Source organism: Podarcis pityusensis, assembly GCF_964106645.2.
Source record: "Podarcis pityusensis genome assembly, chromosome: 2".
Lineage (NCBI taxonomy): Eukaryota > Metazoa > Chordata > Lepidosauria > Squamata > Lacertidae > Podarcis > Podarcis pityusensis.
Genome location: NC_138029.1, coordinates 35207527 through 35229067, shown reverse-complemented (window position 1 = coordinate 35229067; position 21541 = coordinate 35207527). Strand labels below are relative to the sequence as shown.

The 21541-nt window shown below is 45.7% G+C and overlaps 1 protein-coding gene and 1 long non-coding RNA gene across 2 annotated transcripts in view; one reads left to right on the top strand and one right to left on the bottom strand.

Annotated features, from left to right (window-relative positions):
- LOC308470549 (melanin-concentrating hormone receptor 1-like) overlaps positions 1-21541 on the bottom strand; it is a 146776-nt gene that overhangs the window by 100369 nt on the left and 24866 nt on the right. The gene's annotated exons all lie outside the window — the stretch shown is intronic.
- On the top strand, positions 3935-7272 carry LOC308470695. Its single transcript, XR_013982565.1, has 2 exons — positions 3935-4033; positions 6904-7272. It is a non-coding gene; the product is annotated as an uncharacterized lncRNA (long non-coding RNA).

Genomic DNA, 21541 nt, shown 5'->3' with positions numbered 1-21541 from the left:
TAGGCTGCCAATAACATGGAGGTAACCATTTATTTTCATCATATAGTGGCACTATCTTCATAAAAAAATAAAAATAAAATTAACCACATCAGTTTAGGGCACCATGCAATCTGATCTTTAGTAATACTACAAATTTCATTATGAACCAAATTCCCAAACTAAAACACAAACCCACCACCAGTGAAAGTACGTGCCCCACTGATGATAACCTCACCAACAAAGTAGTGGCATTAATGAAAACATTGGACTGGTGTACGGTACAATCTATGAGTAGCTTCAGCCTGAGACTGCACCCTAATACTGTTAAGCAACTCCATGGTACAATCACACTTGGAATACTATGTATAGTTCTGATTGTCCTCCCCTTAGAAAGGATATTGTTGAATTAGAAATGGTTCTGAAAATGGAAACCAAAATGATCAAGGGCTTGGATCTAGTAATTCTCTGTAACAAATTATGTATGAACAGTGTACAGTGGTACCTCGGATTACATACGCTTCAGGTTACAGATGCTCCAGGTTACAGACTCCACTAACTCAAAAATAGTACCTTCGGTTAAGAACTTTGCTTCAGGATGAGAACAGAAATCATGCGGCAGTGGCATGGCGGCAGCGGGAGGCCCCATTAGCTAAGGTGGTACCTCAGGTTAAGAACAGTTTCAGGTTAAGAACGGACCTCCAGAACAAATTAAGGTCTTAACCCGAGGTACCACTGTATCATGATGTAGATCCACTATCATATAAACAGTTGAAAAGGGGTTGGGGGCTGGATCAACACTGTTATGTACTGAAGTTCTCACCCTGGGCCAGCAGGGGGATACTGTAGATAGTTCAGGTCCACATATGCAAATAAAGGATTGAAAGTGACGTTCAGTGATTGGATAGTTACAGAAAATGGTTACTGTTGCGTCCTAGTGGAGCTCTATATAAGCAGGCTGGCTGAACCCTTCAGTTCAGTTCTGTTCCAGCTTACAAATAAAGAGCTGCTTTGGAGAAATCGCTGCATTGTCTGCTATGAGAGCCAGTGTGGTGTAGTGGTTAAGAGCGGTAGACTTGTAATCTGGTGAACCGGGTTCAATTCCCCGCTCCTCCACATGCAGCTGCTGGGTGACCTTGGGCTAGTCACACTTCTTTGAAGTCTCTCAGCCCCACTCACCTCACAGAGTATTTGTTGTGGGGGAGGAAGGGAAAGGAGAATGTTAGCCGCTTTGAGACTCCTGAAGGGGAGTGAAAGGTGGGATATCAAATCCAAACGCTGCTGCTGCTGCTGCTGCTTCTTCTTCTTCTTCTTCTTCTTCTTCTTCTTCTTCTTCTTCTTCTATGTCTACCCACTATTTAACAAACACCTCCCCGAGGAAAGCTATAAAATTTTGGCCTTTTTAAGTTAGAAAAAGAGCAAGGGAGTGGGGACATGATAGAAGGATATAAACATCAGTTGGAGAAAGCAGATAGGCAGACGTTTTTCCTCCTTCTTTCATAATACTAGAACCTGAGGCCACCCAGAGACATTGAATGTAGGAAAAACTTTGGCATGCCATCAAGATAATACGATTCCCAAGGATAATGTTCAAGTCTGCAATAGCTATTTCATCATATAAATAAATCTTCCCAAGAAGAATATTAGCTTTAAGCCTAGCTCTTTGGGGTGGTAGTGGAATCCATTCCTAGTCAGTGTGAGCTTTGTAAACATTTTGCAAAACAGAAGCGGGCACACACACAAAAACCAATTTCCACTGTGAATTTTCCCCTTTTTAAAAAAAGGTTATTTTGTCTGATTGCCGCATCGCCTGCAGTGAATGATGCCTCCCTTTGTGAAAACTTGCCAGAAGTCAGGGTGCCTGACTTCTAATCTGCCTTGTCTCAAACATGGTATTTCTGCCTAGCCCACAGTGGATACTTGTCTGAGCTGTGATTTTGCCTTATGATTGCTAGCAGCCAGCTCAAATAAGAGAAATGTGAGGTGGTTGCAAAGTAGCCTGAATTGTTTGAAACAGGAAACACAATGCAAGAGCAGAATGCTGCTTATCGTGTTCTTGGGTTTATTTGCTTCTGGTCCAGCGTACCAAACGTACATAGATTGAGCCTATATACATCTCATACGTTTAAAAGCACATTCCCCTTCGTCAAGAAACCTGAGAACTGTTAAGGGTCCTGGGAATTGTAACTCTGTGAGGGGTAAAATACAGTTTCCATGATTATAATTTTTTGGGGTGGGGGAGCAGGAGGAATTTGCTTGAAATGTATGGTGCATGTGCAGCCTGAATTTCATGAACACAAAATACTGTTACACGCCACCCAAATCACCCAGGGTTCAGTTTCCTTGCAATGAGGCACTGCAGAGACTGTGGTGTCTTTAGAATATATGGTTTAATTACACATCTTAGTCTGCACCTAAGCTGGAGGGGCTCACAGCATTAGCACCCCTACAGATCTTGCTTCTCCCTTCATCACAGGCTTAGATTCCAGCCCAAAACAAGCATGGGCCTGTCTCAGCTTCTGATCACATCTGCAAGAGGGAGAATCCTGCTTCATTGAGACACTGCCACAATATTGTCTCTTCCTTGGGGAATGAACGGTCTTTTGTCTTTAATAAAATATCTCTCCGTAAAGTCTAAACTGCAGAGATGGAAACAAAGTGAGCGGCCGGTTTTAGACCCTGGAGAGAGAGAATCATATTTGCTTGCTTTTCATCTGCAGGAAATTAAGAAACAGGAGTGACAGTGGAGATGGATGCAGGTGCTGCCACACCTCTTGTAAAGCACGGTACTGTTGGTGCACAAAACATCTTTTCAGGAAGACGCAGGGGGAAATCTAGATAGTATGTGTGCTAGTCAGAAAACTGCTGGTGCAAAGGATTTGCAGACCCCAAAGCTTTTATTTTACCAATATTAAAAAAGGTAAAGGGGACCCCTGACCATTAAGTCCAGTTGTGACCGACTCTGGGGTTGCGGCACTCATCTCGCTTTATTGGCCGAGGGAGCCGGCGTTTGTCCGCAGACAGCTTCCAGGTCATGTGGCCAGTATGACTAAGCCACTTCTGGCGAACCAGAGCAGCGCACAGAAACGCCGTTTACCTTCTCCCTGGAGCAGTACCTATTTATCTACTTGCACTTTGACGTGCTTTCAAACTGCTAGGTTGGCAGGAGCAGGGACCAAGCAACGGGAGCTCACCCCGTCGCGGGGGATTCGAACCGCCGACCTTCTGATCGGCAAGTCCTAGGCTCTGTGGTTTAACCCGCAGTGCCACCCACGTAACTAGCAAAAGGCCTGCCATTATCAAGCACTGAGCTGTGTGTGGGGGTTCTATATATTACAAGGGGTTGCTGTGGGTGGGAAAGAACAACTTTCATGGGCCAAATCAGATCCCTGTGTGATATACACTCTTTGCCCCAGGTATCCCCATTGTTGGGAGGAGATGATGGGGGTCAAAATTTGCCAACACACATCATGTTGGCAGCTTTCCATTGCTTGCAGATACACTCTCACCCCAGTTCTCCAAGCAGTGAGGAGTTCCAGAAATACAGAGCTTGCCCATGTTTAGTTCTCTTTGGAAGGAGGCAACTCACGGTTCATTGGTGTTCTGTAATATCAGAGTTTATTTTGCAAACATATACACTGAACGTGGGGGGAGGCACAGCGTGAATGTTCTAACAGCCAGGCGGTATTAATTGCTCCTGCATCAGATCTCCAGGAAGACAACCAGAACCCTAAGATGCTTACAGAGCCAAAACTCCGCTCTCCTCATCTCTTCCTTGGCTTCTCTTGGGCTGTTGTATCTGTTTTAACACAGGGACGCCTAGATTAAAACATCCTTAGCTGAGGGGAGAGGGGAGTGAAGATCTGCCATTAGCCCTTTTTCAAGTACCATTCAGAAAATATAAAGAAAATGATCTAACAATCAGTTCCCATGGAAACGCATCACCAGGCTATTAACACTCTTTTGTGAAGTATGAGGCTTAGCCCAGGTACACTGGTACCTCGGGTTACAGACGCTTCAGGTTACAGACTCCGCTAACCCGCTAATACTACCTCGGGTTAAGAACTTTGCTTTGGGATGAGAACAGAAATCGCGCAGCGGTGGCACGCTAAAGTGGTACCTCAGGTTAAGAACAGTTTCAGGTTAAGAACGGACCTCCAGAACGAATTAAGTTCTTAACCTGAGGTACCGCTGTATTGCCTCAGGGCAACCCAGACTGACACCCCTGCTCACAGAACTTGGTTAAGAAATCTGTATAGCTCTAAAGCATCTTAGAAGTACATGTAAACATACCTAAGGAAAGTAGGTTGGGTTTCAAATAGGTAAATGGTAAAGGGACCCCTGACCATTAGGTCCAGTCGTGACCGACTCTGGGGTTGCGGTGCTCATCTCCCTTTATTGGCCGAGGGAGCCGGCGTACAGCTTCCGGGTCATGTGGCCAGCATGACTAAGCCGCTTCTGACGAAACCAGAGCAGCGCACAGAAATGCCGTTTACCTTCCCGCCAGAGCGGTATCTATTTATCTACTTGCACTTTGAGGTGCTTTCAAACTGCTAGGTTGGCAGGAGCAGGGACCGAGCAATGGGAGCTCACCCCGTCATGGGGATTCGAACCACCGACCTTCTGATCGGCAAGTCCTAGGCTCTGTGGTTTAACCCACAGCACCTCCCATGTCCCTCTGGGTTTCAAATCCTGCTCTTGAAAACAGCTTGTCAAAAGTGGAAAGCCTCCATTTGTTAATAATAGAGGAAATGCTCTTACTTCAAATTACACATGCACAAAGATGGATGTGTTAGTCCAAAAGGAACTGCTCAAAGTGGCATCATAGTGCTTAAAATATATGGTGTGACTCTGGCCTGTACAGAGAATACAACCAGCATGCTTTATTCTGGATGGTAATAGAAATGTGTTAAGAAATGTGGTTGGTGTGCATAGGTGTACCACCAGTCTTAAGGACGAAGCAAATGAGGCCTAAGTTTTCTAGTCGGATTGAAGCTTGTTTGGGAGGGGAAAACACATCAAAAGGAAAGATCTGACAAGAAGCTACACAATAAATATGGATTGTGACTAATGTCATGTGAATGTGACCTCTGTAGCTACCACAGAAGCCACTGGATCAAGAGGGCTTCAGAGGAGGGAGGGAAGGAGAGAGGGACAGAGGCCAGTGTTGCCCACAGCACCCCTGACCATCCTTCAAGGCATCCCAGGGTGCTACAGCACACTGGCTGAAAACCACTGATCTAGTTCATTGGCTGCCCCTTTCATTTCACATGGGCTGTCTGTCTGCAGTAAGAGTCTTTCATATAATAATAATAATAATAATAATAATAATAATAATAATAATTTATTTGTACCCCGCCCATCTGGCTGGGTCTCCCCAGCCACTCTGGGCAGCTTCCAACAAAGATTAAAAATACATTAAAATGCCACACATTAAAAACTTCCCTAAACATTGTTTAAAAACAATGAGAACTGGTGGCTGCTTTGGTATAATAATGCAGCTGTGAAATGTAATGCAGAAACATTGCCACACCCCTAGGGAGGGTCCACTGTGGCCCCTGAAACGACTGCAATGGCCAGCCCATAGGATATAAAGTATTCAAAAAGGTTGTCACAGCATAGTTTTGTAGGGAAATTGGCCTACGCAATTGGAATAAGAATATACAAAATGCTCTAAATGGCACCTCTACATGTGGTGCATTGCAAAAATGGTTTCGTGAACCAGCCTTTAATAGCTCCAAAACTGCTGAGAGAATCTAATTTGGGAGAGGAGGGTAGTTTGCTGCTTTCTTGCTCCTGGTCTGTGTGATTGCCAGTCTACTTGTTTAACACACCTCATGCAATTCACCTTTTAAAACAGATTTTAATTAACTTGCTTACTAGGAAAGGACGCATTTCGCTCAGCATGGCCCCTGCATTAACATTTAACAGTTCCCACCTGGCATAAGATCATACCCTCCAACATTTCTCAGAGAAAATAGGAACGTCCTAAGCAAAGTGGGACATTTCCAGGATCAAATCAGAAACCGGGACAGTTTCTGTAAATCCGAAACTGTCCCTGGAAAATGTCTGCAAGATGAATTAACCTAATAGTGCCAACTGGGCAGATTCAGGCCGCAATCCTATACAGTGGTACCTCAGATTACATACGCTTCAGGTTACATACGCTTCAGGTTACAGACTCCGCTAATCCAGAAATATTACCTCAGGTTAAGAACTTTGCTTCAGGATGAGAACAGAAATCGTGCTCTGGCGGCGCAGCAGCAGCAGGAGGCCCCATTAGCTAAAGTGGTGCTTCAGGTTAAGAACAGTTTCAAGTTAAGAATGAACCTCCGGAATGAATTAAGTACTTAACCCGAAGTACTACTGTACCCTTTTATCTGGGAAGAAGCCCTACTGAGTTCACACTGGGGTGTGAGTACACATGTATAGGACTGCACTGTTAAACAGGATTATCATGGATCACAGGGAAAACGCAAGAAGAATAACTGATTGTGTCATGCAGGCCCACATTCAAATGAGCATGAATGAGGCATGTGATCTTACATTAAATGCTGAAAATCTTTGTTTCTTAATTTTAACTTACCCTAAGTGCTAGGAAAATGACATGGTAGTTCTGCATGCATTAAACACAATGTGCTGCTGCTTTCTTCACAGTAGGCAATGGCTGCCTTCTCTCTCGCTTACACCAGCTCTCTAATGTATCGAGAACTTTGCTCTTTAATATTTTTACCAAGAATGCTCTGAAGCAGAGCAACTGGAGGACAGAAAGGTGGCACTCCAAAATGACTTAGGAAAGAGGAGTGTGTCTTGAGCCATCTCTTTCTCTCAATTTTCTGTTTTATTATTTGAACAAAAAATGAATTATTATTATTATTATTTTTCAAGGCAACCTATAGTTCTGTAACTCGTGTATGTTTCTTGTAGGGTCAAGGACTGGCTGGATGGAGAAGAGTGGTGGGTGTCGCCCACTGAAGAGCCCCCCAGTGAGGACACAGAAAAAGATGACTTAGACCCCAGACTTAGATATAAAGGAGTCAGAAGTTGCCCTTGCTACCCAGCAGCACAGTCCCAGTCCTGCTGGCTTTCCTCCCTGCCTCACACCACGCTTGGGGAGAGTCCTGCATGTTGCTGAGCAATGGGTCAGACAGGCCCAGAGGAGGAGCCCACCCCCTCGCCGCAGTCTCCAAATGCTTAGGAGGCCAGTGGTCAGTTTCAGCAATGTCTCCAGCTATAGGAGATGAGCCACAGGAACTCTGCTGTGTTGTCACTTTCTGTGAATAAAAGCTAATAGCATTTCGTGTCTCAAGTTCTTTCCAGCCCTATGGATGACCTGTGCTCGCCTGACAGCTCCTTGACATACGGCTGTGTGAAATGCTACCAAGAGGAAGCAGATCCTTCCCTGCTGTGGGTGAATGGGAAGGAAGCCTGTGTCCTGGCAAACAGGGGTTTTGAATGTGGGAAGTTGCCATATACTGAGTCAGATCATTGGTCTATCCACACAGACTGGCAGCAGCTGTCCAAGGTCTCAGGTGGCAGTCTCTCCCAGTCCTACTGGGAGGTGCCAGGGATTGCAAAGCAGATGGGCTACAGCCCTCCCACTAAAATACACAGAGAGACAGGATTATACCTTTAATCAGACCAGTGGTCCATTAATCTCAATATTGCCTACACTGATTGGCAGTGGCTCTCCAGGATTTCAGACAAGGAGATTCTCCCGGCCACTGTCAAGCTCATTTCATCAGTGGCTTGGAGGATTAATGCAACTGCCTCCTGCTTCTGGTTGAGCAATCTTTGTTTGGCTGATCTTAACTCACAGCAGCATGGAGAGCTATAAATTTGCTTTGCTCCAGCACTAACTTGTGGCAAATGAGTGATGATGATGATGATTTTTTTCTGCCGGTCTGTTTGCTGCAGAGATTTGTAGCTCGACTGCACTTGGTGTGCCTCCACACAAGCCAGACTCAGTAAATTAGAGCTACCCCATTCAGCCAGTCGTTGAGCCCTGCAACTTCTAATTAAACTGCAGTTAAATCTACCCAATTCTAGGTTATCTCCCAGGTGGCAAAGACTGTCTGTGACTCAGCAGCTGCCCAGGGGCGAAGGAAGGAGAACCGGCATCCAGGGCGGGAAGGCGGGGCAAACCGTGCGGTGGCACAATAATAAATAATAAATTTTATTTATTTATTTATACCCTGCCCTTCCTGGTTCAGAAAACCGGGCTCAGGGTGGCTAACAACAAATTTAAAACACTTAATTGATGCAACAAAAAACAGCATAAAATACAGTATAAAACGTGAATAACAATACAGTGGTGCCCCGCAAGACGAATGCCTCGCAAGACGAAAAACTCGCTAGACGAAAGGGTTTTTCGGTTTTGTGTTGCTTCGCTAGACGAATTTCCCTATGGGCTTGCTTCGCAAGACGAAAACGTCTTGCGCTTTTTTCTTAAAGCCGCTTGAAGAGGCGCAGTTGCGACGGACCGTGCTTCGCAAGACGAAAAACATCGCAAGACGAAAAGACTCGCGGAACGAATTATTTCCGTCTTGCGAGGCACCACTGTAAATTCAAAATTCACAATGGCGGCGGCTGGTGGCGGCGGGGTGAGCTCCCCGTGGGGTGCCTTCTTATCTCTCCCCCCCCCCCGAGATGGCACCTGAGGCGGATTGCACCCCCGCCCCCTTCCTTCGCCACTGCAGCTGCCTAGCCAATAACAGGATGGGGTAGAAGAAAAAAATCAAACTGTGACCAGTGGGAAGAGTTTAGGGACTGGGCAGAGGAGGAATGGTGGAGACTGCCTCCCCAGCCTGACCCTTCCAGAGGAGGAGAAGACAGTTCAGAATTACAACAGGGGTTTGAGGGAGGTCACAACTCAGAGGAAGATGAGGGGGAAAGTTGGGAAATAATGGGAGAGGAGGAGGAAGGGCAGAGCCGGAGCAGCTGGCTAACACATTATCATTAGAAAGCATTCCTGACCCACCATCTCCCAGAACCCGGTGAGCCTTAAAAGTAGGAGAGCAAAGAGCTCAAAGAGAGATGGCCCTAAGCAGCAAACGTAAGGGTGTGTGTGTGTGCTGTTGACGAATGAGGAAGTGGGAGAAAAGTGGGGTGGAAATTTACTCAGGACAACGCCATTATTCCTAGAGGCTGCATTCCCAAGTCTCTCTCTGTAAATATTGAATAAAAAGCAGATGGTAAGGACTTTTCCGTGTCTTATCTGTTCCTGGCAACCTGCCATGGAGGTTGGTTCCTCTGCCGCCTGACAGAAATTGTGAGGGATGCAGAGAGGCAAAGCTTGAATGTCGCTGGAGACTGAAGTCACACCCACACCCTTTGTTTAGAGCACATGCCTTCCTCAAAAGAATCCTAGGACCTGCACCCCTCACAGCAACACAAGCACCCTTAATGAACTACAGTTCCCAGGATTCTTTGGGAGAAGTCATGTGCTTTAAATGTGCATTCCATAAAGAGACAGTCAGGAGCTCTTCACTCATTGAATGTTGTGGGTGACAGGGATCATGCCCAATGCATGCATTGGCTGTTGGGGAGGCTGTGGCTAGCAAACCCTTCAAACATTATTTTAACAAGTATGTTGTCGAAAATAAGTATGATGTCTAAGCAACATCCTTGCACACTGGAACCAACTCCATGGGACCATAGGGGCTTGGGCAGCCACAATAATATATTTGTGAGAGCTGCCCCCACCCAAGTGAATGGGCAGAGTTGAAGCCCTTTGTTGAGGGCACCCACAATCTTCGGCACAAGATGGCACCTAAGACCTTGGATACAACCCTAGGCAACCATCAAAACAGTCAGTGTGTACACACCCTTCCTTTAATGCATATTCAAAGCACATTCTTTCCCCCAAAGAATTCTGGCCACTGTGGTTTGTTGAGGGTTGCTGGGAACTGAAACTCTGTGAGGGGTAAACAACACTGCCCATAATTGTTGGGGGTGTGTGTGCTCTGAATGTGTTTTAAAGGTACAGTGGTACCTCGGGTTACAGACGCTTCAGGTTACAGATGCTTCAGGTTACAGACTCCGCTAACCCAGAAATAGTACCTCAGGTTAAGAACTTTGCTTCAGGATGAGAACAGAAATCGTGTGGCAGCAGCGCGTCGGCAGCGGGAGGCCCCATTAGCTAAAGTGGTACCTCAGGTTAAGAACAGTTTCAGGTTAAGAATGGATCCCCAGAATGAATTAAGTTCTTAACCTGAGGTACCACTGTATAGTGTTTACACACCCTTAGAAACTGGTCACTTCTACAGAGTGAACTGGATTTGGGGCCCAGCCCCCTCAGAAGTGAGGGCTGAGAAGCTTGAGGAGGGAAGGGAAGAAGGGAAGTCAGCAGTTAGGCCACTGCACGGTTGGGAAAGGCTCTCTGGGGCCATGCGGTCAGTTCTTCCCAAGCAGCATCTATTAGCTACCATACCTAAGGGGTGCTCATTTCAGCCACTGCCAAAGTCAGGCTTCCACATCCTTTCCTGGCCCTGTTCTAGTTCCTTTGGTACTGTTGCTTTTTTATGGATCTTCTCAGTAGGTACCCATATAAATACAGTGGTACATCGGGTTACATATGCTTCAGGTTACACACTCTGCTATCCCAGAAATACTGCTTCAGGTTAAGAACTTTGCTTCAGGATAAGAATAGAAATCGGGCTCCGGCGGCGCAGCGGCAGCAGGAGGCCCCATTAGGTAAAGTGCTGTTTCAGGTTAACAACAGTTTCAGGTTAAGAACAGACCTCCGGAACAATTAAGTACTTAACCCGAGGCACCACTGTATAGGTTTAGTAGTAGTATTTTGCACCCCCTCAGCTCGGCGCCCTGTGTGGTGGAAATGCCTGCACCACCCTAAATCCGGCTCTGACTCCAGCCCACCCTTCCCTGAAGGCATTCAGTTTAGGTCTGACAAAAAGCTGGAAAAACTCGAGAAGAGAACAGGAAATTTCCTTTACTTGTTTGAAGCAAGTTAAGAAACATTCAGAGTCAAAACAAACCCTGAGGTGTGAACTGAAGTTATTCTCCCCCCCCCCCCCCCGCGCCCCAACAACAACATTCTGAGAAAAGAAGCAAGGCAGAACAAATTCATTTAACTTTTCCTGGCTTCGTTTCTGCCAAAAGCTTGGCAGCGACGTAAGCCCTGCAGTGCTGTCGGGATCGAGTTCGGATTGGCAGGCTCTGATGCAGGAGGAGGAAGAAACAGACTGAGGGGGGACTGAATGGTGGAGGAGGAAGGGGATCTCTCCCATCTCCACCCTAACTTCAGCCACTTCCAAAGGGGAGCACGTTTGCTATCAGAGTCCTCCCCTCTGCATGCACAACTTTCCAGAAGACAGTGGCTTAGTGTGGGGGACCGGGAGGGGGCAGTGGCCCCAGACAGGCACATTTCTTAGAGGGGGAACAACCAGGCAGCTTTCTTGCGCCCGGCCACAGCAGCTCCACTCCTGGGTCAAGCCTGACCTGGGGGTGGAGGGGAGGAGAGTTCGTGACAGCGTAGCCACCCTTGTACTCCACTGGGCTGTGGTGCACGAGTGTGCCCTGCACACCACTGTGTGAGGCAAGCCGCAGCAGGCTCCCTCTGCTCCCTGCCCCCCTCGGGGAGGTGCCCCGGGCAGCGGTACATTACGCTCTGCCACTGCCTGTAGAGTCAATGGAGTCTGGGTTTTAGGGCTGGTTCAGCTGCGAGTCAACACAGAGACTCGGAGAAGAGCAGTAAAGTTGATTCTTTATTCAAAGAGACACAATACAAACAAAGAACTCCATGGACAGAACTAAGCTGATGAAGCAGTTGCCAGAACTGAGGATCTGAGTTTCCCAATGAGGCACTAAGTAAAGAACAGGAAACTCTAGCGGTGATGTCCTCTCTGATGTTTGACATGGCTATACCGCTCCAAGCATGGTGTCCTGTTCCTGACGGTGGATCAATCTCCTCTCAACTCCACATACGCAAACTGCTTTTTCAGGACAGGGTCACCAGTGGAGACCCATTCTAATCAGCTCCGAATTCATACATGGGGCTTCATTACAAGGAAAATTAAAAAGAAAACCTTGCCCTTTTCATTTAGCAAGGAGAGAGAAGCCAGTTCTTGAATGGAAGTGGGTGCTTTGATCTTTCCTTAGCTTTCATCTTGTGATCTTTAGGCTTTTGTGATGCTCAGCTCCTGAACAATAACAAAGGGTGTGACTTCCAGATTATGTAATATGGTAGAGGGCCAATTTAACTTCAATAGGGAAGGGGCCAGGCAGCCTTTTGAGGCCAACCACCTTGTCTTCTCAGGACGTCAGTTCCAAGCAATTTCACACCAAGCTAATTTATTAGCAGCTCATCTTGTCAAATGATTATAATAATTATGCACCAATTACAGATATAAGCATTTAGGGGGCAGATTCAACAGTGCGTAATAACTGCAGCAGCAAAATTTAAAAAACCAAAAAAAACCCACAACGTCCCCAGGGGTGTGTTGTCTTCTGGGTGTGAAGATTCACAATGTTGCCAAGTCTTATAAAGCCCATGGACAACAAAATCCAACAAATTCCTTCATTTCCTCACTGACAATTTCATTTCTCAGAAGGTGGAAGAAGCAACAAGGGGATCATCTATCTTGGCACCTGGTTCTCACCAACAGAGAAGAATTGAATATTGAAGTTGAAGTACTGGGAAACTTGGGAGGAAGTGATCATGTCCTCCTGGGATCCATGATGTAGAAGCAAGGGAAAGCTGAGTGCCGTCGGACCTGCACTCTGGACTTTAAGAAGGCCAGTTTCAAAAAGCTTAAGGAGCTACTGGGTGAGATCCCATGGTCAGAAGCATTCAAAGAGAAAGGAGTCCAAGATGGATGGGAATTCCTTAAAGGCGAAATATTGAAGGCACAAATGCACACAATTCCAACAAGAAAGAAAAGTGAGTGGCATCTAAAGAAACTGGTGTGGCTGCATAAAGAGCTTACAGATGAGCTGAGACTTAACAAGGGCATGTATAAGAAATGGAAGAAAGGGTAAATCATGAAGGAAGAGAATACACAAGTAGCTAACAGTTTCAGGGTGAATATCAGGTGGGCCAAAGGTCAGAATGAGCTCAGGCTTATAAGAGAGGTTAAAACTAATAAAAAAGATTGATTTGTGTATGTTTGAAGCAAGAGGATTTGGGAGTAAACCAAGAGGAACCTGCTGCCTTATGGGACAACTTTGGGAGAAGAAAAGGCTATGGAATAACATTACTACACAAATCTAGAGTGGAGTCCCTAAGATGGTTGGATGGCGTCTTGTATGCCTCCTTCTGGCAACTCCTGCTGCCAGGCTGGTGCCAAATGTATTGCTCTGCTTTCCTTCGGACCACATCAGCGTGGCTGAGAGGGTTTTTGTTGTTGTTCTCGTCTAGTCAGCCCAGGACCTCCATACATCTCAGACTTGTGCCCCGAGGAGGACACTTCGGTGCTGTTAACACCACAAAAACAACGCAGGAGGCAGCAGTTATGAGTTACTGGTCTCTGCAGCCACAGCATATGCTGTGGTTCTCCAGCAGTTGGACTTCACCTCTGCAGGCACACTCCATTGTCTCTCAAGACAGATAGATGCCAACAACACAGAGGAGCATCAGTCTGGATCAGTGGGGAAGAATCTATAAGAGGACACCAGCCAAACCACTCCCTTGGTTAAGGTAATGTCCTTGGCTGACCAGTTAACTGTTCTCATCAGCATCTAAAAGGAGAAGTTCTATTGCCATGGAGATAAATGGGTGGGCCTTTTCCCACCTCACCTGGCTGAATGCCACATCATCTCATGTAGGATGAAGAACAGTAGCCAGAGTTGTGTGCCAGAGTTGGACTGATGCTGGAAGCTGGAGAAACTGAAGCATGTCTGGCTCCATGTTGGACTTGGGGCTCCCCTAGAAACCAGATCTGTTGGGGGTGTTAATGCTGTGACCCCTCCATCCTATGCTCAGGTTGCATATATGTGTAAATAAAACAGTATATCCTAAAAACACCAGTGTCTTCATTGACTTTCCTTCCCAGGAAACCAAACCCTGGGTATGTGATTGCACCCTGGAGTCTCTCGCTACTCAGAGATTGGGGTAGTGAGCAACAGTATGCATACTCAAAAGTGAGCCCCGTTGAGTTCAGTAGGCCTTGCTTGCAACCGAGTGGGGACTGCAACCCCTGTGTCCATGCTCAGATGTATTCATAAAGCATTCGGTTGTATGGCAGCCACTCCATGTGTTGAAGCCACTGGAGCAAACAGAGGGGCACTGCCCGAAATATCAAATAAAAAATATGAGAGAAGTTCATTCTCTTTGCTATGAGTGATGCACGCAGCACTGCTTGCTGTGTTTTACATGTATCGATGGGACCTTTTCGCTGAGTAAAGGTCACATTGAAGAAATCAATGTGGTGATGATTCTGCTTCCGTGCCTGACCACACAGTGTATAAAAGCAAATCTGGTTTCCTTCCATCTCTCCACAGATGGATCAGGCAAGTGCCATTCAAGCTTCTGTTTTTGTTTCGTAGGGCTACTTAGGAGCATTTTCAGGCACCCATGATATAAGTAGCTAAAAGAGGTCCCATTTATTAATCAATGGCACACTGCAGCAAACATGAAACTTTCACCACTCAATGATATGATTCATTTGCATCCATTGCTTCCAGTGGAGATATTCTATCTGCTCTAGGGTCTACGAGGGCCTAGGGAACAAAGGGTAGGAAGTTTAGAATGGGGTGGAATTCTCATAACTGGGCTACCAATTTCTTTGACCCTTGGGTAGGCTGAACAAACAGATTCAATCAGCAGTATAATCTGAAATTTTGACTTATTAGGAAGCTGTACTCTACTGAGTCAGAAATAAAAGGCATCCCTCTGTCTACAGTTCCAGAATATGGGGCCATCAGGTGTGTAACCAGACTCATTGACAACCTTCATTGCTAGTTGGTGCTGTCAGATTTCTAGGTGGGGCTTTAAAGAAATGAATGGATAACCATTGATTTCTTCCTAGCTTGCAGCCGGGGTGACAAACCTGTGGCCCTCCAGATGGTGTGGCGCTGCATCTCCTATCCAGTGGCATAGCTAGCCACTCGGGTGCCCGGGGCCAGGCATGCTGCGGAGCCTCCAAGGAGTCTGCCTGTCGCCTCCCCCTCAGCTATAGGGTGGCTGAGGGGGAGGCAGTGAGCAGACACAAGTCCCACACTGATGTTTTGGGCAGCATGGAGCCTGCAGGAGCCCGAGCCACCTCATCACTCCCAGGAGAGACATGTAGCTTGGGCTCACTGCAGGCCCCACAGTAAGTGCCCCCCCTTGGTGTGGCACCCAATACGCCTCACCCCCCTGTCAGGAGTTCAGCCTACACTTGAGTAGGACCCTGGCAGAGACACATGCCCGACTGGCATGTTCCCTCCCTCCTGGTCGATCATTCGGGAACTTCATGAGCTTTCTTCAGCCCAAACATCACAGTGACCAATGCCAACAGACACCAGCACACTTAGGGATCCGCAGAGTTTGCGCGTCATGCGTGACAGACCTCAGCAACTCAGCATTTTGGCTAATCTACTTTATTTACATATAAACACACACAGAGCACTGCAACATGGCTCCCTCTCTCTCTAGCATCAGACAGCAAAGAGAAGAAGAACAAAGGACAATAGTCCCACTTCATGGAACACAGTAACACAAGCATCCTGTTTCCGTCACTTCCCACTCTGTGGAGTCAAAACATACCGTCATGTGATAGACAACAATCCAGGAATTCTAACACCGCCTGCCCCCCCCAGCTATGTCTCTGTTCCTACCTATCATCCTTGACCATTGGTAATCTTGGCCAAGGCTGATGGGATCTGGAGTCCAACGACATCTGTAAGGCCACAGGTTTCTCCATCCCTGGCTTATAGCAACTTCTATAGCACTCTCAGACACTCTGTTATAACTTTTTCATTTGTTTTGTTTAGTTGCTAACTGATGCCTTATATGCGGAGTTTTACTGTATTTTTATGATTTTCGTTTTCTTTTTTTTTAATTATTTAAGAAAATATTTGGTCTCCTGTTAATTATGCTGATTTAAATGTGTCTTCTCTACTTGACACTCATTTGTCTTGCCATGTTATATTTGCTGTTTCAAGATTGGTTGCAAACCGCTTTGAGATTTATTTATTTTTAACTATTAAAACTAAAAATGATTTAAACAAATAAATTTAGCTTCCGAAAGTGTGATCTCGAATAAGAACAGCTATCTTCTGGGTCAAGGAGCCTTTCTCCCATTTTTAATCAACACCTTCCTTAAAGAAATGACCTCTGCAGTTTATCTCCTATATTCCTTTTAAATACCTTACCATGCTCACAGTCATTGTAAAATTTAAAATCGCCCTCCCCCCAAAAAAGACCCACCTTAGGGGGAATAAAGCAGTGCTGTGTCACATAGGGCTCACCGTTCTGCCCTCTTTCTGCTCATCCTAATTTGGAGCTAGATGGCCTTGGGTGGGCTTTTCAGAAGATTGCTCCCTTTTCCCATCACCCAAAATCTGCTATTATAATGCTGTGGGGGATGACTGTTTAAGGGACATCTGGCAACTATAGTTCACAGCAGCTGTGTGTGTTCACCAAAGGAAGCGCCAAGCTTTTTCTTTGCCACACAGCATGATCTTAAGAGATTTGAAGACAAGGAGCTAGGAATCAATGCACACACACAGTTTTGCTGCCTAATGCTTCTTGTTCAGACTTCTGTTGGCTCATTAGTGCACAGCGAGATCTCATTCAACTGTCTGTCCAGTTTACTTCTCTTAAGGTCCTCAGCCAAGTGTTAGATGTTTACCACACTGAGCCTCTTGGGCTTGCTTATCGGAAGGTAGGCGGTTCGAATCCCCATGATGGAGTGAGCTCCTGTTGCTCTGTCCTGGCTCCTGCCAACCTAGCAGTTTGAAAGCATGATAATGCAAGTAGATAAATAGGTACTGCTGTGGCGGGAAGGTAAACACCGTTTCCGTGCACTCTGGTGTTCCATTGTACCAGAAGCGTGCCAAATGACCCGGAAAGCTGTCTGTGGACCAATGCCGGCACCTCGGCCTGAAAGCGAGATGAGCGCCACAACCCCATACCTCGGGTTACATACGCTTCAGGTTACAGACTCCGCTAACCCAGAGATAGTACCTTGCGTTAAGAACTTTGTTTCAGGGTGCGAACAGAAATCGTGCTCCAGCAGCGCGGCAGCAGCAGGAGGCCCCATTAGCTAAAGTGGTGCTTCAGGTTAAGAACACTTTCAGGTTAAAAACGGACCTCCGGAACGAATTAAGTACTTAACCCGAGGTACCACTGTAGTTGCTTTTGACTGGACTTAACCATCCAGGGATACTTTACCTTTTACCTTTACTTAGATGTTTAGCGCGCGCGCGCGCACACACACACTGCCTAGCTAGTCTTGGGGCAATAGTGTGTTGCTGTGCCCGTCACCTTTTCGCTCAGGAGTTCAGTCCTCATTGATGTTAGAGATACTGGCAACTGACATGCCCCATCAGCTTGCTACAAACAGTGCATTGATCTGTAACAAATGATGCAGGTTTTAGCTAGTTGGGCTTCCGCAGCATGTTACATTGTCCCGTAGACTGAGAGACACAGAATACGTCATTCACTGGTAAAACAAGATATACTTTCACATATCCCAGTGTGTGAGAGTGAGAGATAACTGCTAACATGCTGTAAGAAATCAATGAATTCCACTCGTGTTGCACTCACCTGTAGGTCAATTTAGACTCTGGGCTTTATGGCCTTACCAAGGGAGACTTCTTTGTCAAAGTCTTGTTCTAATGGCAGCACTTAACTCAGCAATTAGAAGATCTTGTGAACCCAAACTCCCCACCCACAGAGAAGACTACTTTGCCGTGTCCCCTCCTGATAGACAATTCTGGCTTTCCTTCCATCCCGTCAGCTTTTTAGCAGGGTGGATAATTTTTTCCATCTCCCTGTGGTGTACGATTGCACCATTCAGCCATTCTCGCTGCAAAGAGGCAGCAGAATTCACTTGTCCTCAGAGAAGGCATGCCCAGAACAACAACACATGCAAAAATAAAACCTGGTTTCTTCCAAGGGTGGATAACATCCCTTGCAATCTGAAACAAGGTGGTTGCTGATCAGAGAAAGAGATAGGGAGACTTCTCAGTGGTGGCACCCTGTTTGCATAATTTCTTCCCCAGGGCTGCCTGCTTGGGGCCAATATGGTCACTTTTCAGTGTCAGGCAAATTCTTTTCTCCCTGCAGGTTTTAAAATGGATTTTAAAAATATTTGTGTTTTATTTTTATTTTTATCTTGTTTTTGTTCATTCTGCTATGCTCCACCCACACCTGTGGATATGACAAAGTTGTTGTGGATGGGGAAGCTTCTGTTCATCCAAGCAGCCATTTGAAGCTCGGCACACATCCACAATAACTTGAAAAAGTGTTCATTTTATCACCCTATTTATTACTGTTCCAAAACCCTCATCTTTCAATTAGTGATAAAATGCTTTTCTGACTACCCTTTTGCTTAAATTAAAATATTAACGAAATGCCACTTAAATGGAAGACTGTTATAGTACTATTACACTATAATTCTATTTGGAAAGATAAGCGTGGGTGGGTGTTCCAGTCACTTTTGTAAAGGTTTTAAAAATATTTTTAAAAGATATATTTTAAAAAAATAAACGAGGAGTTAAAATGGGGCACATACAAATATTATAAAGAATGTGGCTGCTTAAATGAATAGGGCATTTCCACTGGCAGCAAAAGCATGTCCCAGTGGTGCTGATGGAACACAACAAGAGTGTGGAAAAGGATGCCTAACAGTAGTCATTTGCCGTTTCACTTGTAGCTCACAGTAGAAGAGCAATGGTTATTAAGAGACATCTGTCTGACTGCAGCCTCCAGCAATTGCTATACCTGCTCAAGAGATAAGTCCCTTAAGGGGTGGGTAAGCTATAGCCCTCCAGATGTTGTTGGACTGCAGGTCCACTTGGTCCCAACTAGAATGATCCATAGACAGGGATGATGGGAATTGCCAGAGGCTCTCTGTCCTTGCCTTCAAGGGTTTGGCAATCTTTTAGCATTGGCTGCAGAGCTCTGAGTGCGTGAATACTCTGGTGCATTTTTTAGAAGAGCTGGCGTTTATTGTCTCTCTTGTGAAATCATTTCAGAACTTTCTCGGCATCAACCTCCTTCACCTTCCATTTCTCCAGACATTGATTTATTTATTGATGCATCTCTGGTTCTTGACAGCTTTGAAGATGTTAAACACAAGAAGTCTGCTGTTGGCAGTCTTACACTTAGGGGTGTTTGTTGTAACCTAACATGGCAATGTAATTGCCTAAGTGTTATTCGTACAGAAAGAAAATCAAATTGTGAAAACCTACAATTGAAAATGAAATACAAGGGAGGGAAGCAGAAATGTGTCTGCTCAATGTGTGTTGCACAGCATAAATGATGGAGCCCAGTGTTCAGTTTTATTCCACAGAACCTCACCACTTGTTTCCTTGTAAACCTTTCACTTGTCCTCTTTTCCAGGACCTCTCATCTAAAAGTAAGCCAAATACAGTGGTACCTCAAGTTACACATGCTTCAGGTTACAGACGCTTCAGGTTACAGATGCTTTAGGTTACAGACTCCTCTAACCCAGAAATAGTACCTCAGGTTAAGAACTTTGCTTCAGGATGAGAACAGAAATCGTGCGGTGGCAGCGCAGTGGCAGCAGGACGCCCCATTAGCTAAAGTGGTACCTCAGGTTAAGAACAGTTTCAGGTTAAGAATGGACCTCCAGAACGAATTAAGTTCTTAACCCGAGGTACCACTGTATGGCAATTGAAATGCAAACTTTGTAAACAGATGTAATTTTGCAGTCTGTGTTCTGAATAGACCTGGTTCAGAATGCTTCATTGTGTCAAGGGCATAGACCGGGCAATGGGATTTTCTAGCAGATGGCATAACCTGAAACAGGCAGCAGCTCATGTACACATGCTGACATAAGTGAACACTAAAGTTGTTACCTAATAGTTCTGTAACGCTTTCTGATACCTTCCCCCTTTCACTCCTCAGCTCTCCAGCCCATCTTCCTCCTCATTTTATCCTCACATCAACCAGGTAGGTAGGCCTGTATTTTGGAGCTTTATAATTTAGGAAGACTTTGGAAGAACTGGTTGACAAGTCTTATCAGTCGCTGACGTATGAGCAGATTTTATTTGCTGCTATTCTGGGCTTCTGCTGCACCAGGGTTTACACCGGTGTAAAAAGTTGCAATCCAAATGCAGACAGCAACAGCTGTAGGGACATAGCACCGACAGCCACTCCCATAGCACCCTTCAAAATTCTGCCATTACCTACCAACCACGATGATGCACATTGATGAGGCACATTCGCCAGGTAGGGAAGGCACCAATCAGCAACTGCCGCAACCATGATGATGTGTCCTTGCACGGTTCACATAATTTACCAGCCTGCTGCCAGGCACTGCCCACAGTGTTTTCTCCTTAGGAGGCTGTGTGCGGCTAAACAGCTTCTTCTTTTCTTCTTCTTTGGCGATCACTCATAGCAGAGTAAGATTGTCTTCCATGAACATGGTCTTAACAGTGAGTCCGTAAGTGACTGTGGAGAACAATTCTGGATCCACACATTCTTCTACAGTGGGGACATAGGTTTCCAGGCGGGAGTTGATCATGGTGAGGGTTTACCAAGCGTGCCTTTCTCTCAGCACGTTTCTCCCTTTCATCCCAAGTTAGAGCACCTTCAAAGTCCACGACACTTTTGGTAAAGTCTGTTCTGCAATTGGAGCGCTTGCAGTCCAGTGTTTCCCATTTGTCATTGTTTATACTACTTTTTTTAGATTTGCCTTGAGAGAGTCTTTAAACCTCTTTTGTTGACCACCAGCATTCCGGTTTCAAGTTTGGAATAGAGTGGTTGCTTTGGAAGATGATAATCAGGCATCCCCACAACATGACCAGTCCAACAAAGTTGATGTTAAAGAACCATTGCTTTGACAGTGGTGATCTTTGCTTCTTCCAGTACACTGGATGATTGAGCGAGTGAGGACTAACAACAGGATAGCTGTTAGGATATTTCCGTTCCACCTTAAAAGGGAGCAGGCTTTGTGAGTCAGAGTCTGCGTATTTCCTGTTTCCACAGGATGTTTCTGTTGTGTCTTTTGTTTTTCTGTTGATTTCGTTTCTCTCTGTGTGTCTGGAGACACTGATGCAGGCAGTCGTGTTTTTCTTTGTTCTGATCAACGCTGAATAAAACTTGTAAATAATGCTCTCCTGAGTGCGACTTTGGCTGTGCATTGTCTGCTGATAGAGTGTGCATGAGCTCTGGAATGTGGCAAGCTATTTCTCAGAAGTTCATGTCACTAATTGCTGATACTGCATGGACTTTGTCTCCCTGGCAGTATCCCAACAATAGCAACATACATTTGTAATCTCAAGGCTTAGGGCTTCAATAGTGAAGATTCAAAGCCAAATACATATCGGGAACAGTTGCCTTCAAGTGCAACCCACTACAGGTTCATTTCCACTGTGGGTTAACCACTACCTTACATGACTTGTAGTTCTACAAAAACTTTTCTTCAATACC